We start from the raw sequence: 18,542 nt of genomic DNA, 5'->3' as shown, positions 1-18,542 counted from the left end.
AGCTTTAAGACAAGATAAACTTATGAACCATGTAATAACATGGATGGACCTAGAGAATATTATGCTGAGTGAATCCAGCCAAAAACTAAAGGACAAATACTGTATGGTCCCACTGCTGTGAACGGACATTCGAGAATAAACTTGAAATATGTCATTGGTAACAGAGTTCAGCAGGAGTTAGAAACAGGGTAAGACAATGGGTAATTGAAGCTGAAGGCATACAGACTGTGCAACAGGACTAGATACAAAAACTCAAAAATGGACAGCACAATAATACCTAATTGTAAAGTAATCATGTTAAAACACTGAATGAAGCTGCATCTGAGCTATAGGTTTTTGTTTTGTTTTGTTTTGTTTTGTTTTGATTTTACTATTATTACTTTTATTTTTTTCTCTATATTAACATTCTATATCTTTTTCGGTTATGTTGCTAGTTCTTCTAAACCAATGCAAATGTACTAAGAAATGATGATCATGCATCTATGTGATGATGTTAAGAATTACTGGATGCATATGTAGAACGGTATGATTTCTTAATGTTGGGTTAATTTCTTTTTTTCCGTTAATTAAAAAAAAAAAAGAGAAGGGGTAATTGGAGCTGAAGGGATACAGACTGTACAACGGGACTGGATATAAAAACTCAGAAATGGACAGCACAATACTACCCAATTGTAATGCAATTATGTTAAAACACTGAATGAAGCTGCATGTGAGGTACAGGTTTTTTGTTTTTTTTTTCTTTCTATTATTGTTTTAATTCTTATTCTGTTGTCTTTTTATTTCTTTTTCTAAATCGATACAAATGTACTAAGAAATGATGAATATGCAACTATGTGATGTTATTAAGAATTAGTGATTGTACATGTAGAATGGAATGATTTCTAATTGTTTTGTTAATTCTTTTTTTAATTAATAAAAAAAAGAAGCTGACAATTAAAAAAAAAGAAAAAGAAAGAAAGACAGTGGTGAGGGGAAATTCTTCCAGTGGACAGAACTAGCAGTGCACCTGGCTGTTCATTTTGCTTGGAAGGATAACTCGCCAGAGGTTCATTTGTATACTGACTTATGGGCTGTTGCCAATGGTTTGGCAGGATGGTCAGGAATTTGGAAAGACCATAATTTCAAATTGGTGACAAAGAGTTCTGGGGAAGAGGTATGTGGATAGCCCTTTCTGAGCGGGCTAAAAACATGAACATATTTGTGTCCCAGGTGAATACGCACCAGAGGGTAACTTCAGCAAAGGAAGGTTTTAATAATCAAGTACAGAAGATGACCTGTTCTGTGGATATCAATAAGCCTCTTTCCTCAGCAACTCCTGTCATTGTCCAATGGGCTCATAAACAAAGTGGTCATGGTAGTAGGGATGGAGGTTATGCGTGGGCTCAGCAACATGGACTTCGACTCACCAAAAATGACCTGGCTAGAGCCACTTCTGAGTGCCCAATCTGCCAGCAGCAGAGACGCACACTCAGCCCCTGATATGGCACATTCCCCGAGGTGCAGCTACATGGTAGCAGGTTGATTACATTAGACCACTCCCTTCATGGAAGGGGCAGCGATTTGTTCTAATTGGAATAGACACATACTCTGGATATGGGTTTGCTTTCCCTGCACGCAATGCTTCTGCCAAAACTACCATCCATGGGCTTACAGAATGCCTTATCCATCGTCTTGGTATTCCACATAGCATTGCTTCTGATCAGGGAACCCACCTCTCAGCAAATAAAGTGCAGGAATGGGCACGTGCTCATGGAATTCTCTGATCTTATCATGTTCCCCATCATCCAGAAGCAGCTGGATTGATAGAACAGTGGAATGGCCTTTTGAAAACTCAATTACGGTGCCAACTAGGTGGCAATACCTTGAAAGGCTGGGGTAATGTTCTCCAGGAAGCTGTGTATGCTCTGAATCAGCGTCCGCTGTATGGTGCTGTTTCTCCCATAGCCAGGATCCATAGGTCCAGGAATCAAGGGGTGGAAATGGGAGTGGTGCCACTCACTATTACCCCTAGTGATCCACTAGGAAAATTTTTGCTTCCTGTCTCTGTGACCCTGAGCTTTGTTGGTCTACAGATTTTAGTTCCAAAAGGGGGCATGTTTCCACAGGAGAAACAACAATGATTCCATTGAACTGGAATCTGAGACTGCCACCTGGTCACTTTGGGCTACTTATGCTCCTGGGTCAACAAGTCAAGAAGGGGATTACATTACTGGCTGGGGTGATTGACCTTGACTATCAGGGGGAAATAGGACTGCAACTACAGAAAGGAGGCAAAGAAACGTTTTCCTGGAATATAGGAGATCCCCTAGGCATCTTTTAGTACTGCCATGTGCTATGATTAACGTCAATGGAAAACTGCAACAACCCAATCCAGGAAACTCAATGCCCCTGAAACTTCAGGAATGAAGGTTTGGGTCACCCCACCAGGCAAAGAACCATGGCCAGCTGAAGTGCTTGCTGAGGGGAAAGGGAACATGGAATGGGTAGTGGAAGATGATGAGAACCATGCTCGGCTGAACAGGATTTTTCCATAATGCACAGGAATCGGGAGGTCTTGGGACGCTGGACCAGCCCCAGGAGGGACACCTCCAGGGTCAGCACATGCTGAGCTGATGGGAAATGTAGGCTCTCTAAGCATGAGGAATCATCGTAAACAACCCCGTGAATTTAAAATGTTTCTAGATACAGAACTAAGATATATGCCTTAAGTTTTGTGCTCTGAAATCTATGTTATGCTTCGATCTGTATTTAGCTACACTGCTCCAACAACAAGAACTTGTGAGAACAGAGACTTGGGGTCAGACTTGGGCCTCTGGTGATAGCTGCAGCCACAAGTCTGTCCCCTGGTCCCCCACATTTAAAAAGTAAATAGTGTCTTTGTGTCTTTTATGCTTTTGGTGACCCGCCTTCAGGGCCTTCGCGTTGCGTCTTGCAGCAACTGGCATAGCTGGCAGGATCGGAGTGGAGGGTTACAATAGTGAAAACTCTTTTCGGCAATGGTGAAAAGTCCAGGGTGGTAAGTACACAGGGCCCTGTGAATTGTGTGTCAGGGATTTTTAAAGCCGGGTTACCATAAGAAATATGGACAGTACTGTAAAATATCACCCTTATAAATGCTTAATATTCTAACTTTTGAAGGCAGGTGGGGCGAAAGCTAGTGAGGCTAGAATTTTGGAATTATTACAAGTTATTGAAAAACATTCCTCCTGGTTTCCCACTTCCGGCAGCCTGGAATTTCATGATTGGGAGCATTTAGGAGCAGAATTAAAAAAGCAATATGGAAAAGGCATTCCCTTACGAATCACCATATGACCAACTTGAGCAATTATAAAGTCAGTCCTAGAGCCTCTTCAGACAGATAATGAGGATGAAGGATCCGAGGAGGAGGAGGGAAATACAAACCCTAAAGCTAAATGGTAGGAGGAGCAAACAAAGGACGCAGCTCCCTCAGCTTCTTTGCTATCCTAAGAGGAGGACCCCCCTTTTCCTCTCCCTCCACCTCCGCTTCTCTCGCCTGCATTATCATTATCAGCGCCTCGTATTATATTTTTAATGGCGCAATCTGTTTCAGTTACTGCAACACCTTAATTAACCACTATACAAAAAGAAATTTTACAGGCACGACGAGAAGGAGATCTGGAGGGTCTTCAGTTTCTAATCGCCTTCCCTGTCACAGTAACGGAGCACGTGGCTCCAGGAGTTGATCCCCAAAATCCTAATGGATTCTATTTATTCTCCCACGAACTGTTTCCTTTTAGGAACTTGAAGTTTAAAAAGCAGTTCAAACAAACGGAGTTGATTCCCCCTAAACCTGTGGACTGATTCAGGAATTAGCAGAAGCTAATCGATTACCCCCTGCTCATTGGAATAATTTGGCAAAAATTACATTGGCTTCAGGAGAATATTTACAGTTCAGGACTTCATCGGCAGAATTAGCAGAAGCAAGAGCTGCTATGAACACCGCTGAGCACATTCTTATTTCTAAAGAACAATTACTAGGAATGCAGGGTTGGGTTGGGATTGAAAGACAGTTACAAATGACACATGAAGCTATCGATTAGGTTCACAAAAATTGTTTAAATGCATGGGAGAAAAATGAAAGGGCACTGGCACTTCACTCTCTTCAAAATGTTTTACAAGGACCTAAGAAACCTTATCCTGACTTTATAGCCCGTTTACAGGAATCAATTCGTCGTCAAATTAATAACCCTGAAGCCATTTGATACTCTTTTTCAGCTTTTAGCTTGTGTTAATGCTAACTCAGGATACAAAAAAGCTATTGGAACTATGAGAAATCAAACTGACAGCACCACACTAACAACTCTACCCACGTGAGTCCAGATCAAGAAGTTAACAAGTGAGGCTGAAAAGAATTTAGATCAGCGAGGTATAACCAAAACCACAGCTAATTTACTCCTATCCATGGTAGCTCTCTTAACTGTGGTGGTAGGTATCCCCGGAACAGCGTCTACAAGTTATTCATATTGGGATTGTATTCCGAATCCTCCTTTATTACAGCCAGTATCTTGGGGTGAGGTGCCTGCCCCAGTATATGTTAATGATACATCTTACATTCCAGGACCTGAAAATAATCGGTTGCCTTTTTTTCTGCAGAAGAAGGTCTTCAACTAACCTTCAATTCTGTAGTGTTTCCTCAAATTCCATTATGTTTTTCCTTTGAAAAGGCTAATAATCCTTCCCCATGTCTTTCCTTAGCACATCAAGCCTGGTTATCTTTCCTACCAAAACATGGAAATATCAAAAGAGCTCAACTCCATCTTCTCTCAGGACTTAGTTTAAACTACTCCTCGACTACTTACATCTTTGTCTATACCCCATGCCATACCACCATGCCATACCACCCTGTCAAATTACTCATATTTGGGAACATAATTTAGAGCGAATTCTTTGGATGAATGGCCATGCAACAACTGGAGTGGTATTACTTAATGGTTCCTATGGAATTATTGCAGACTGGTCCCCAAAGGGGTAGGCAGCCGAGAATTGTACCAGATTCTCTTCATGTGCTCCACATGTGCGGTTGCAATGGCATTTGCATTCTCACAATTACTCCACAGATATTCCTACATCAGCTAATCATTCTATCATTTGCACGGGATGGGATTAGTAGCTCCCTCACCTTTTGTTGCTTCAGGCCCCCATTAGACTTCCATCTGGAAATTAGCTATTAGTCTGAAGCCCATAGTTATTTGGGGTGGAAATTATACTCATACTTGCAAAGATAATAACTTATCTTGTCATAATAATTATACATTAAACTTTCATTCTAACTTTTCTTTCCATATCCAGGCTTGTGTTCCACAGCCTTACATCACTGGAGCTGGAAATATAATTTTCAATCACTCCTTGCAAGAATTCTCTTGTATTAATTACTCTTTATATACATGTTTAAATTCTTCTATTAACTGTACTCATTTTATTATTCTCAGAAGACATCCTGGAACATGGTTACTGGTTCATCCAACTCATCTTTGGGAATCTTCTCTAGATATACGTGCTCTTCTCCAGATACTCCATAAAATCACTAAAAGAGCAAGAAGATATTTGGCTTCCTTAATCTTTTCAATAATTGGCATTAAAGCTATTTCCACTACTACAGTAGTAGCAGGAGTAGTCTTACACCAAACCATACAGACAACAGAATTTGTACAGAATTGGCATAGGAATGCTAGTGGTATCTGGGGAACCCAGAACAAAATAGATAAAGAAATTAATGATCGAATAACAGAAAATGCTGTATTAATACTTGGAGACCAATTAGGAACTTTAAAAAGCCAAGTACAATTACAGTGTAACTGGAATATAGTTCCTTTTGTGTAACCCCATATGCTTATAACCAATCTGAAGTTTCTTGGGAACAAGTTAAAAACATTTACAAGGCCGCATAAATTCCAGTCCAACAGTGGGTATTAATAAATTGCAGCTGCCATCCTTCAAATGCAAAACTCCCCTTGATCTTATTCTGGGTCTGAAGTCATGGCTGGTATAGCTGATGGATTATCTAATCTTAACCCTATGACATGGATTAAAGGAGTAGAAAGATCAATTTTGGGATTATTTCTACTATTAATTCTGTGTTTATTTTGCTTATATATAGTCCTCCGATGTGGACAAAGCACACTGCAAAAACTGCTCCAGAAAGAAGTAGCTCGAGCCACTTTCTGCAAAACCAAAAAGGGGGAAATGATGAGAACCATGCTCAGCTGAACAGGACTTTTCCATGACGCACAGGAATCGAGAGGTCTTGGGACGCCAGACCAGTCCTAGGAGGGACACCTCCAGGGTCAGCACATACTGAGCTGATGGGAAATGTAGGTTCTCTAAGCATGAGGAATCATCGTAAACAGCCCCTGTGAATTTCAAAGTGTTTTTAGATGCAGAACTAAGATATGCCTTAAGCTTTGTGCTCTGAAATCTATGCTATGCTTTGATCTGTATTTAGCTGCACTGTTCCAACAACAAGAGCTTGTGAGAATAGAGACTTGGGGTCAGACTTTGCCCACAGGTGGTGGCTGCAGCTACATGTCTGTCCCCTGAACTTCCACATTTAAAATACAAATACTGTCTTTCTGTCTTTTATGATTTTTGCAACCTGCTTTCAGGACCTTCGAGTTGCAGCTTGCAACAGGGAGAAGGTAGTGACAAATATATGAACTATTGACCACGTGATCAGTTATAGAATCGAGGGCTGTAATGCTGTTTTGTTCATCTTGTACTATTTAAATTGTAAGATGTCAAGTTTAAGAATGAATATTACCCAAGGACTTGCACCCTGTTTTTTGGAAGATTTAATGTGCTTCCGGTTATATGCAGGACAATTGAGTATTGTTAGGTGAAAGAAAAACTGTGTCTTTTATTGTTTTTTATTTAGAAATTAGGTATGGTTTAATGTGATACATATAACTGCCAATTTTACAAGGGGTGGCCTGTCATGGTCAGGTTCATGTGTCATCTTGACCAGGTGGTGGTACCTGTTTGTCTGGTTGGGGAAGTGCTGGCCTGTCTGTTGCTATGAGGACATTACATAGAATTAAATAACGATCACCTTGACTACACCCACAGATGATTCCATTTGTAATCAGCCAAGGGGAGTGTCTTCTTTAATGAGTGATACTTAATCTGATCACTGGAAGCCTTTTAAGGAGAATTCAGAAGAGACAGGCTGTCTTCTTGCTTCTGCCTGTGACCCTCCTGTGGAGTTCGTCCAGACCCTCCACTGTGGAACCATCAGCTTCACAGCCTGCCCTATGGTTTTGGACTCAGTGTTTCCAAGGTTATGCGAGGCCCTTTTATAAATTTTATATTTGCGAATATTTCCTGTTGATTTTGTTTCTCTAGACAACCCTAACCAATGCAGATGCCTAAAGATCTATTGTTCATTGTGGTGCATGTATTTAAAATTTAATTCTTCCCCATTTTTTTCTCAGTGCATTCTGTATGGTCCCACTGATGTGAACGGACATTCGAGAATAAACTTGGAATATGTCATTGGTAACAGAGTCCAATATGTTTTAAACTGTCTTCATGGGCATCCACTATCCTTGAGTCCACTGAATACTGCTTCATCCCACAAGGTTGAAGAGAATCACATCCTTAGAAAATGGTGATTGATTACAAGTCCCTTTAGAGATGCAGAGTAGCAGAGTCCTTCTACCTGCAGATTCTCCAGAGCACTTGCCTAGCATATCAAAATCCACAAAAGAATGAGTCCTTTGGGAAGAGTTGTGTGGGTTGGGTTTTAGATTTTAGAAGCAGTTAAAGGATATCTGCCTGATTTATGTATTTTGATGGTAAGGATTGTGCTAAAGAAGGCATGTGTTGATTATAGGTATCTTTACTGTTATTTGGATTAATGAGGGTATGTTTTGTATTATTGGACTGATGACACTGCCAGTTGTACTAAAGGAGAGTCTGCCATGAAAATGGTACTTTTTATAGATTGATAAGGAAACTCTGAGCACTGGAATTTGGAGAAGACATCATCAATAAATCTTGATTTACTTGTATTTTTGGCCTGTTTAGGCTGTGTTTTATAAGGAAGGCAATTTTAACAAAAAAGGACAGACCTTATTTACTCTGTAATTATTGGATTTGACTGCAGGCATTTAGACCCAAGCCATTTGAGGTCAGGTTAGGTTTTAGTGGACATGTACTTTCTTTAGATTCATTATTCATTAGTTCTTATCACAGAGAAACTTGTATAAAATTATTTGAGCAACAAATTCATGCAATTAGACCAGTAGGAAGCGCAGAAAAAGGAACTAATAAATGTATAATGACAAATTTTATAAGTGAAATGAAGGAAAGAAACTGTGCTTAAACCTGGCTCAACATCTCAGTTATGTTCTGTGTGGAGCCATGCACAAGGCATAGCATAAGAAATATTGTTCTCAGTAAGTATAAATTGATGTGAGTAAGTGTAGGTTATGCTGGACAGTAAACATCAGGTGAACCAGAAGTTGATGTTTTAGTAGTAAATTCAATTTTATGAAGGTTCTTATGTGGGAGAAGAACCTGGGCATGGGGTGTTAATTGTGTGAGCAAACTATATGAAAAGAATATTTTCACAATAAGGGGAAGAATCTGCTTGTTGAAATGAGAGATGGCATTGCAGGTAAAATCTAAGTGTAAGCCTTAAGGAATTTGAACTGGGGAAACAGGCAGAAAAAATTCAAACTCTGGCTGTGTCTTTTTCTAGCCATGTAATTTTCTAAGATTACTAAACATTTCTGAACCTCTGTTCATTTTATTTGTTAAATAGGCAAATTTCTCTTAATCAATATGGTTAATTTGAAGATTAAATAAATGTAATTCTCCAGGCACATTTAATACATTGCTTATGTGAATTCAGATACAGTTGAGTAAGTGAATCTGGCTTCTTTTTCAGAAAATATCATCATCTGTCCATGAAATTATGTAATTACTAAACATGCTAATATTATTTGAGCTTCCTGAAAACCTATGGAAATTATGTGATGTTATGACCTGATGTATGCATGCTACTTTCTGATGCAAGGAACTTTCAGGACTATATTTGTATAATGGCAGCCATCCATGCATCCCTACAAGTGGACTGAGTCCTTGAATTGATCACTCCATATTGAAATGCATTTTTTCTTGTTTATTATCTAAATCCAGCTGGATGAGATCATAAGTAAGCATTAAGAGAGTGCTATATTAGACACACAGTGTGGAGGAACCAGGATTATTTCATGCACGTATCCTCAGAAGGACAGGCACGAGGTAAAGCAGGACAGGAGTGAGAATTGAGAGGACTAGGATGGATATTTCAGAAGCCAGGAATACTGATAGGTGAGAAAATCCACAGTGGTTTCTTTGGATGTGGAGACCAACTGTTTTGGAATCAGGGAAGGAATGGAAAATCTCTGAAAACCATGGGCTAATGAATATATAAAACTCAATAATTTTCATCTCCTTTGCAAAAAGAAGTTATTCTCTTTGAGCATACTTCATGTTCATGTTTATTGGACTGGGGTTATTCCCAGGTGGAGGGTTAGAATTCATAAGAGTTGGATCTGGAAATTGGGGACAAGTCCAGAATCTATTATTTTCTTTCTCCATCCTCAACTTTGCTTACTTAGTGCTTATCTTGGTGTAATTCACATAAGCAATGTATTAAATGTGCTTGGAGAATTACATTTATTTAATCTTCAAATTAACCATATTGATTAAGGGAAATTTGCCTATTTAACAAATAAAATGAACAGAGGTTCAGAAATGTTTAGTAATCTTAGAATCTTAGAATAGTAAACCCAGAGGAAGACAGTTGTCAGCTGAGCTGTTGACAATGCAGTCACTGATGAGTAAGAATTCTTTTTACTGAAATTACCCTTATGTTTTCAACAGATGGGCATGGATATTCTAATCTCCTTTAGAAGATATTCAAGGATCTGCGCTAACATATTTATCCTCATCTCTGGAATGGTGATCATTCATCAATAAGTAATCTTTCCAGTGCAAGTTTGTTCCAGACTCTGGTAAGACTAAAGAGCTGAGAGAGTTTTTTCTCATTTAGCCCATGTCCTCTTTGGAGAAATAATGAATTTATTGATCCTGTTAAGGCCTGCAAATGGCTTAGGCTTATGGTGAACTCAGATGATAGAGGTGAGTAACAACAGATGCTTATGTTCAGTAGGGAGGCTGGCTTTCAGCAAGTGAGTTCTATCAGTACAGTGTTACAACTGCTACGATGGAGAGTTTTGCATTGTTACAAGGAGCAAATGTGAGAATTAGTTAAAAGAAGGAAAAATGAATCATTTATTATCCTCAACTCCTAATTTCTTAAATGCTGATATTGAATATTTATACATTTTTAAAATGCTCAAAAATGATTACTAAAATTGCCCTTTTCTTTTCTCCTCATTGCCCATTTCCCCCTCTTTTAAACACTCTTTATTCAAATTTGCTAATGGAAGTAATGAAAAGAAGTGTTGTTTCTTTAATTTTAGCTTTCATTCAGGAGTATAATGGGTAGAGTAAAATTTATGACACTGTGAACATTTCTGAAGAATTGGAGAGACCAGAATGGCTTGAGAGCCTTCTTTTACTCTTGAGCATAAAGAGGAGGTGAAGACAGAAGAGAGATGATGAACATTGGTTTTGAAAATCCCAAGGAAAGCTGAGTTTGGATGATCCCATATCCTCAGAATAGCCAGCTAGGATCATTCTTCAGTAGTCTGTGAAATGCGCCACTGATCTCTCCATGCTTGTATGTTATGATGAGTTATGGAGAATTGAGTGAGGCAGCATACACTGTTCCAAGTTATCCATGATAACTGTTTAGTTCTGCAGAATGCTATGCTTAACTACAAAGCTTGCTGTCATTATATTGAATAATATACCTGTGTATTATATTCAGATACAAAGTACTCTACACATAAGCCATTGGATGCTTCAAAATTTCAAACTGGTTGTGAAATGATTTCATACATGAGAGAAAACTGAGGTCATCTGGTACAATAAACTAACTATCCTTATAAAAGTGGAAAACATAGATATTCAGTATCCCATAATGAGCCTGAATATTAACCTGAATTAGGTGGAAAAGGGTTGTTTTTTTTTTGTTATAAAGGCTGAAGTGAAAATTATACATCACCATCAGCAAGTCATGATGGCCAGTTTATTGGGAAATGTCCAGGTTATATTACACCATGTATCTTTTGAGATTTTTAAAAATAATTGAGTCAAATAATCAGTGCGTGTGTGTGTAGGTGTCCATAACTGTGAAAGACATATAGCTGTTCAGCCTTGAGAATCATAGCTTGAAACACAAGTGCAGTCTCAGTTTTCTGTCAACAGTCACAAATTCTTCAGTGCTATACTCTCAATTGTTCTATTCTGGACATTGGCAGATGGCCCTATCTGAACTCTTATATTCCTGATATTTTTAGGAGTTAGCAAAATTGAAAAATGTAGTCATTGAATTCACTCAGTAAGAGTGGGCTGTGCTGGATACATCCTAGAGAAAGCTGTTCAGAGATGTGATGCTGGAGAATATGTCATCTTCTCTCAGTGGGTGAGTATCAAGTTTATTTCTCTAATCCTCCAAAGAAGTGTCTAGAGCAGGCCATGGTGGCTCAGTAGGCAGAGTTCTCACCTGCCATGCCAGAGACCTGGGTTTGATTCCCAGTGCCTGCCCATGCAAAAAAAAAAAAAAAAAAAAAAAAAAAAACCCAAGATAATAATTGTAAAAACAACAGCAACAAGAAAAAGAAATGTCTAGAACAGCTTGTCTATACTGTTTTAGATTTTATTTTTTTACTTTATGTGCGTATCTTTATTTTATAACATGAAAAACTACCTAAATTTTTAATCTCTTTTACTTATTACTTACATCTAGTTTATCACCAGACTAGAATGTAATCTTTGTGAACACAAATTTCATGTTATTCTTTTACTCAACATCAAACACTCAGAACAATGATAAGAACACAATGAGTATTTTCTACAAGGATGAATAAGGAGATTAAATATATCCTAAATAATCATTGTGCCCTAGGGATATGGTGTGGGTTCAGACAATAGTAATAAAACAACAAGCATATCCTATTCCACATTAACTTAGACTGTTCCAAGGGAACTTATTATATTAATCAAGGTTCTCCAAAGAAACAAAACCAACAGGAGATATCTATAAATATGAGATTTTATAAAAGTGTCTCACACAGCTGTGTGGATGCATGAGTCCAAGTTCCATATGGCAAGCACTAGCTGGCAACTCCAATGAAGGTAATCAGTGAACTCTCCAGAGGAACTGGCTGACTGAAAAAAATATGAATGTTCTCTCTTCTCCCTTAGAAGTCCTCAACTAATTGGATCAATCCAACTGATTGGATTCTCTCTTTGTGGGGGACATTTCCTTATTTGATCATAGATGTAATTAGCCACAGATGCAACAAACTAAGGGATGATTTAATAAACCAGCCTTCTGGTTTATTAACCAGCCATGAAATTTCTTTGCGGCAATGGTTATGCCAGTGCTTACTTGACCAAATAACTGGGCACCCTCATCTGGCTAAGTTGACACATCACACTTGTTTTTGAAATCTTTTTGAAAATAATGAACTTTTGGGGAAACCTAGAATTTTTCCTTGTTTGAAAATACAGAGTGTTCTGCAGTCTGTCCTAGAACTTGGGCATCAGCAACCAGAACTTCTCACTGTACTTGGGCACAAAATCAAGACATAACCCTGTGATGGTGAAAAATGGTCAATATTCTGTGTTCCAGGTACTTTTCCCTTGGCTGGCCTTCAAGGTATATGGTCTTTAGTCACTATAGTGTTTTGAAGCTGGGTGTACTGCAGGAAAACGTCTTCTTAAATCTAATCGATTCCTTCACATGTGAAGTATTATTTGTATTAACTTTTTATGAGTTAACTTCATTTAAAGTGTGTCACACCTCAAGCAGGATGAGTCTTCATTTATTACTGGAGTTCTTTATAAGAGAACAAAATTCGGAGAGAAAGAGAAAGCCATAGGTAGTAAGATGCTGAAGTCAATTAAACCTTGAGGAAAAGTTAGAAAACCAGGAGACAGCATTATAGGTCTTGTCATGTTGCAAAGCTAAGGAACAATGGTTACCAGCTATGGTGCCAGAAAGCCACAGCTTGGGGAGAAAATGTTGCTTTGATGATGCTGGATTCGGACCTTTTCCAAGCCTCAAAGCCATGAGCTATTAAATTTCCATTGTTTAAACCAACCCTTTGTATGTTATTTGCTTAAGTAGCCTAGGAAACTAAAAGAAAAGTTTGACACTAGGCAATCGGGGTGCTTCTGTAGCATATACCAAAAATGTGAATTCAGCTTTGGAATGGGGTAATTAGTTGAGGCTGGAAGAATTATGAGGTAATTTATAGAAAATGGCCTAAATTTCTTTGAAGAGAACATTCATAGAGATATGAATGTGGAATGTATTTCCAGTAATGCCCTAGAAGAAAATGGTGATGCATATGGAGACAGGATGAAAGATAATTCTTGTCAATATTGAGTTCTGATGCAGTGTGGAAGGCAAACCTTAGTTCATGAACTACGATATTTAACTGAGGAAATTTCCAAGTTAAGCATGGAAATTGCAATTTATAATAAAAAGTGATAGAAATGGGATAAGCTAAAAACTGAAATCATGGACTTAAAGAAACCAGAAATTGATGGTTTGGAGAATTTGGAGCTTCTGGAAAGTGAGTCCCCTGAGAATAGTGCTTCATCTGAGGGTTTAATTAAACATGGGACCAGTCATCAATTTCTGTTCAAAACAAGATTGGAGGTGTAGTTATCCAGGAAGGATTCGTGGAATGTTCTTCTGTCTAATGGTTTGCACCTCTGTGTACAAAATTCATAACTGACAAGTTTTTGCAAGATCTACCTGAGCAACCACTGGCAGCCTTGATGAAAAGGGACAGATTGTAGGAAAAATCACTTCAAGGGCAGAACCATGGAAGCTGAGGTCTGATCTCAAGCAAGAAGGTAGGCCCACAAATATACATTGAAATGGTGTGTCTGTTTCATGGTTTAGAGTGTGTTGGCCTCCCACCCCATGTTGATTGCCACCCCTTCTTTCAGAGGATGGAATCAGTACCCATGGGATTGTAGAGTCTCACTTTGCCACTTCACTATTCTAAGAGAGTTGTGCCTATTCCCCATGGATTTAAGAGTCAGACCACCTCCCCAAAGTTCTGAGATGTTGAAGGCTTCACTTCTGTGTTTACAGAGAGTATGGTTGGTGTACAAGCACTTGGAAGGGCTGATTTCCCATTTCATCAGTCTTAGGGGACAAAATGCCATCCCGTATGTGATTCTCAGACCTTGAAATGGAATGGAGTATGCCTTGCAGGGGTTGAAACCATGAACTGTATTTCCTTTCAATTTCTACCTATGCAAGTGGAAATGTTTATATTATGCTTGTCCCTCCATTGTACATTCTTCTCTAGATTTCACAAGTGCACAGGCAGAGGAACAGACCATACTCCAGGACAGACCACACCCATAACCAGTTTTGATTGCACCTTGCTCTAAGCATTGCTTCTGAAATGGCTTAAGATTTTTTTTTTGGATATTTTAATGGAATGAATGTATTTTGCCTATAGAAAGAACAAATCTTTCTGGGGTCTAGAGGGTACAATGCGGCAGTTTGAAGTTGGGTGTAACCAGAAAACTTTTAACTAAAATCCACACCTATGCTTGTATACCAATTGTAAGTATGACCTTTTGGTGAGGTTCCTTCAGTTAAGAAGTGTACCCCCTAAAACAGGATGTGTTTTAACCCTATTACTGACATGCTTCATTAGAGAATAAAACTCAAATATATATAGAGAAAGCCACCTGAAATAAATTGAAATGAATGAAACCCAGAATAGAAGAAAGAGACCAAGTGATGCTGCCTTCTGCCTTGACATATGACAGGCTAAGGAACCAGGATCAATATATGCCAGCTCCAGAATGCCAGTGTTGGGGAGAAAGCATTGTCTCAATCATGCTTTGATTTGGACATTTTCTTTGCTTCAAAACTATGAGCAAATACATTTTGATTTTTTAAGCCAACCACTTTCATGAGAAACTAGGATATTACTGTGCCCATTTGAAAATATTATGTGCCCCAGAAAAGCCATATTTTAATCCTGACACAATCTTATGGGAGCAGCTCTTTCTTTTAATCCTGATTCTATAGTATAGCTTGGAAACTTTTGATTGCATCATCTCCATGGAGAAATGGCACACCCAATTGAGGGTGTGACTTTTAATTAGATGGAGATGCGACTCAACCTATTCCAGGTAGGACTTACTTAGTTTACTGAAATCATTTAAAATAGGAAGTGTTTTGGAGAGAGAAATGACAGAAGCTTCAGAGCCCACAGAAACATCACAGTAGAGCTCACGCAAATACAGACATGTGGAGAACTGAAACACAGATATTTGGAGATATTTGGAGCCCAGAAGATGTTGCCATAAGATATTAGGCAAGCCAGAACCTGGAGAGAGCTAAGGGAAGCCAAGAGAATAAAGCCAGCCCTGGAGAAATAACCTGAGGAACACGTAGAGGAACAGAGACTGAAAGCAATGGAGCCTGGAGCAAGGGACTAGCAGATACCAGCCACATGATTACCCAGCTGACAGAGGTGGCCCTGACACATCAGCATTTCTTGAGTGAAGGTAATTTCTTGTTGATGCCTTAATTTGGACACTTTCACATCCTTAGAACATAAACGTGTAATTTATTAATTTCTCCTTTTTAAAAGCAATTACAGTTCTCATATATCATATTCTGACAGCTTGAAAACTATCACAAATTTTGATACCAGAAGTTGGGTGCTTCTGCAGTTTTCAAATTTCAAACATGTTGAAACAGCTTTTTAAATAGAAACAAAGAAGATTCTGGAATAATTGTAAAAAGCTTGATAAAGAAGAAACAAAATGCTTTGAAGATGCTGTTGGTAGAAATGTGGACTCTAAATGAACTAGAAGGAAGGTATTTTTTGTAGATGGGAGACAGAATTTGAGAGTTATGAACTTGGATATTTAGCAGACAAAATTTCCAAACGGAATGTGAAAAATTCAGTCTGGCTCTTCCTTGAAGGTTGTAGTAAAATGTGAGAGGAAAAATGTAAGTTGAGAACTGAATTCTTGGGTACAGAGAAGACAGAAATTGGTATTCTGGAAAATTCTGGGCTTCCACAAAATGAGAATCATGTTAATAGTACCCCACATGAAGGTTTATCCAAGCATGGAAATGGTCAGACATTACAGGATAAGCAAGGATTGGAGATAAGTTATCCATAAAGGATTTGTGAAATGTCATTTTATCTGATCACATGATCCCAGCATACTGCATAGAAAACCAGCAAAAGTGTTGTGGTATCTGTATAAGTGAAACCATTACCTATCTGGACTAAAAGGGATAATGTGTACTAAAAATTTCTTCAGGAGCAGAACCATAGATGCTAAGGTCTGGAGACAGGAAACCTTGGGCTAGGAAAGTGGACCCAACCATATATGTGGAGAGGGTACATTTGACCTGGAAGCAGAGGGCAGACTTTCTGCTCCATTGTTCAGGAAGAGTTGTGCCACCTCAGGACCAGAGAGGTTTGAGTGCATTAACTGGGGATTGGGGGGAACCTGTCTGCCATACCATTGTTCAGGAGGGGTTGAACATGTACTCCCAAGATGGCAGAGATCCTGGGTGCTGCCTGAAGTCTGGAGAAGGTGTAGCTTTGAAACAGATGTTGCTCCCAAATGAACCCCAGTTTTGCAAAACAACCAGCATTTGGAGAGAGAGCAAGGCCATCACATAGGCTCTTGGAAAGGGTGGGATTGCTGCTTTCTAAAGCACAAAGGATAAATACCTCTCAGAAGCTGAAATCTAATAGAGATTGCCATGCAAGTTTTCAGAATTGTATGGATCCAGTGACCCCTTTTTACTTTTTGATTTCTCCCTATACCGGTGGGAACATGTGTCCTATGACTGTCTCTCTTTTGTGTATTGGTAGCAGATAACTTGTCCTAAGTTTCACAGGTCCAGAGCCAGAGAATTTTTTGTCTTAGAACAGACTGTGCCTATACTTGACTTAGTTGATTTTTTTTACTGGCTTTAACTTCTTATTGTATTTGTATTGTTACTGAAAGGCTTAAGGCTTTTGTGATATTTTGATGTAGTGAATATATTTTGAATATTGAAAAAACATATCTTTTATGAGGTCTGGAGGAAGGAATGTGCCAGTTTGAAAATGCTATGTACCCCGGAAAAGTTTTAATCCTGATTCAATCTTGTAGGAGCAGTTGTTTCTTTTAATCCTGATTCAATAATGTGGGTTGGAAACTTTTGATTTGATTATCTCCATGGAGATATATCAGGCCCTATTGTGGGTTTGAGCTTTGATTAGATGGAGATGGGACTCAACCCATTCCAGGTGAATTGTGATTAGTTTACGGAATCCTTTAAAAGAGGAAGCATTTTGGAGAGAATCAGAAATGACAGAAGGATCAGAGCCAACTGCATAGCTGACAGAGATGCAGACATGTGGACAATAGAGACATAAATATTTGGAGATGCTTGGAACCCAGCAGATGTTGCCATAAGATGTCAAGCAAGGCAGAACCTGGAGATAGCCAAGGGAAGCTAAGAGATGAAAGCTAGCCCTGGAGAAGGAAAGTGGGGGAAACCCAAAGAAACAGAGGCTGAAAGAAGTGGAGCCCAGGAGCAAGGGACCATCAGATGCTAACCATAGGCTTACCCAGCTGACAGGTGTTCCTGACCCATTGGCCCTTCTTGAGTGAAGGTAATCTTTTCATGATGTCTTAAAATGGACACTTTCATGTCCTTGGAACTGTAAGCTTGTAACTTATTAAATTCCCCTTTATGAAAGCCATTCCAATTCTGGTATATTGCATTCTGGCAGCTTGTAATCTAACACAATCACCTTCAGAGGACTTCATGATAATACACTGTTAAGTACAAAGAACTCTAAATATCCTTTATTTTTTCCAACAATCAGGATATCCAATCTGTATATCAGATGTAGCTTCAAAGTTGGTTCAAGGGGAGGAACTAGAGGAAGAAGGAATTGGATTGTTCCAAAGCCAGAATTCAGGTGAGCTCTTGGAATGTGTGCTTTAGGACAAGGAGAAACCTTGCAATGAGTGAGTCAGTTCTTGAAACCATCATCTGCAGATTTCTGAAAGTTATATTTTCTGAAATGTAAGTGTACATATTGGGGAAATTTTCTCAGGTGAAGTTGTATTATCATTTACTTCTCAATTTATATTCAATTATCTGTGTCTTTGGCAAAATAGATATTCATGGACAATTGGATTTAAATTTTCACTTATGACCCCTTTTCTGGTCCTCATCTTCAATGGTTTTAACTTTCTTTACCTTCCCAAAATATTATTATTATTTATTAATCTTTTGGGGGGATGCATGGTCCAGGAATTGAACCTGTGTCTCCCACATGAAAAGTGAGCATTCTACCACTGACCAAAATATAATTTTTGAAATAACTTTTCTTATA

General features: G+C 38.7%; 1 long non-coding RNA gene across 2 annotated transcripts in view; it reads left to right on the top strand.

Annotated features, from left to right (window-relative positions):
• Positions 1-18,542, top strand: part of LOC143653473 (uncharacterized) — a 163,416-nt gene that overhangs the window by 119,261 nt on the left and 25,613 nt on the right. For both annotated transcript variants that reach the window (XR_013161304.1, XR_013161303.1), the window contains exons 5-9: positions 6,119-6,332; positions 7,449-7,624; positions 9,889-10,019; positions 11,433-11,557; positions 18,027-18,122. This is a non-coding gene — a long non-coding RNA (uncharacterized LOC143653473). The remainder of the gene's footprint in view (positions 1-6,118; positions 6,333-7,448; positions 7,625-9,888; positions 10,020-11,432; positions 11,558-18,026; positions 18,123-18,542) is intronic.

This window comes from Tamandua tetradactyla, chromosome 13, assembly GCF_023851605.1.
Source record: "Tamandua tetradactyla isolate mTamTet1 chromosome 13, mTamTet1.pri, whole genome shotgun sequence".
NCBI lineage: Eukaryota > Metazoa > Chordata > Mammalia > Pilosa > Myrmecophagidae > Tamandua > Tamandua tetradactyla.
The sequence above is the reverse complement of the archived record's forward strand: the minus strand, read 5'-3'. Positions and strand labels throughout refer to the sequence as shown.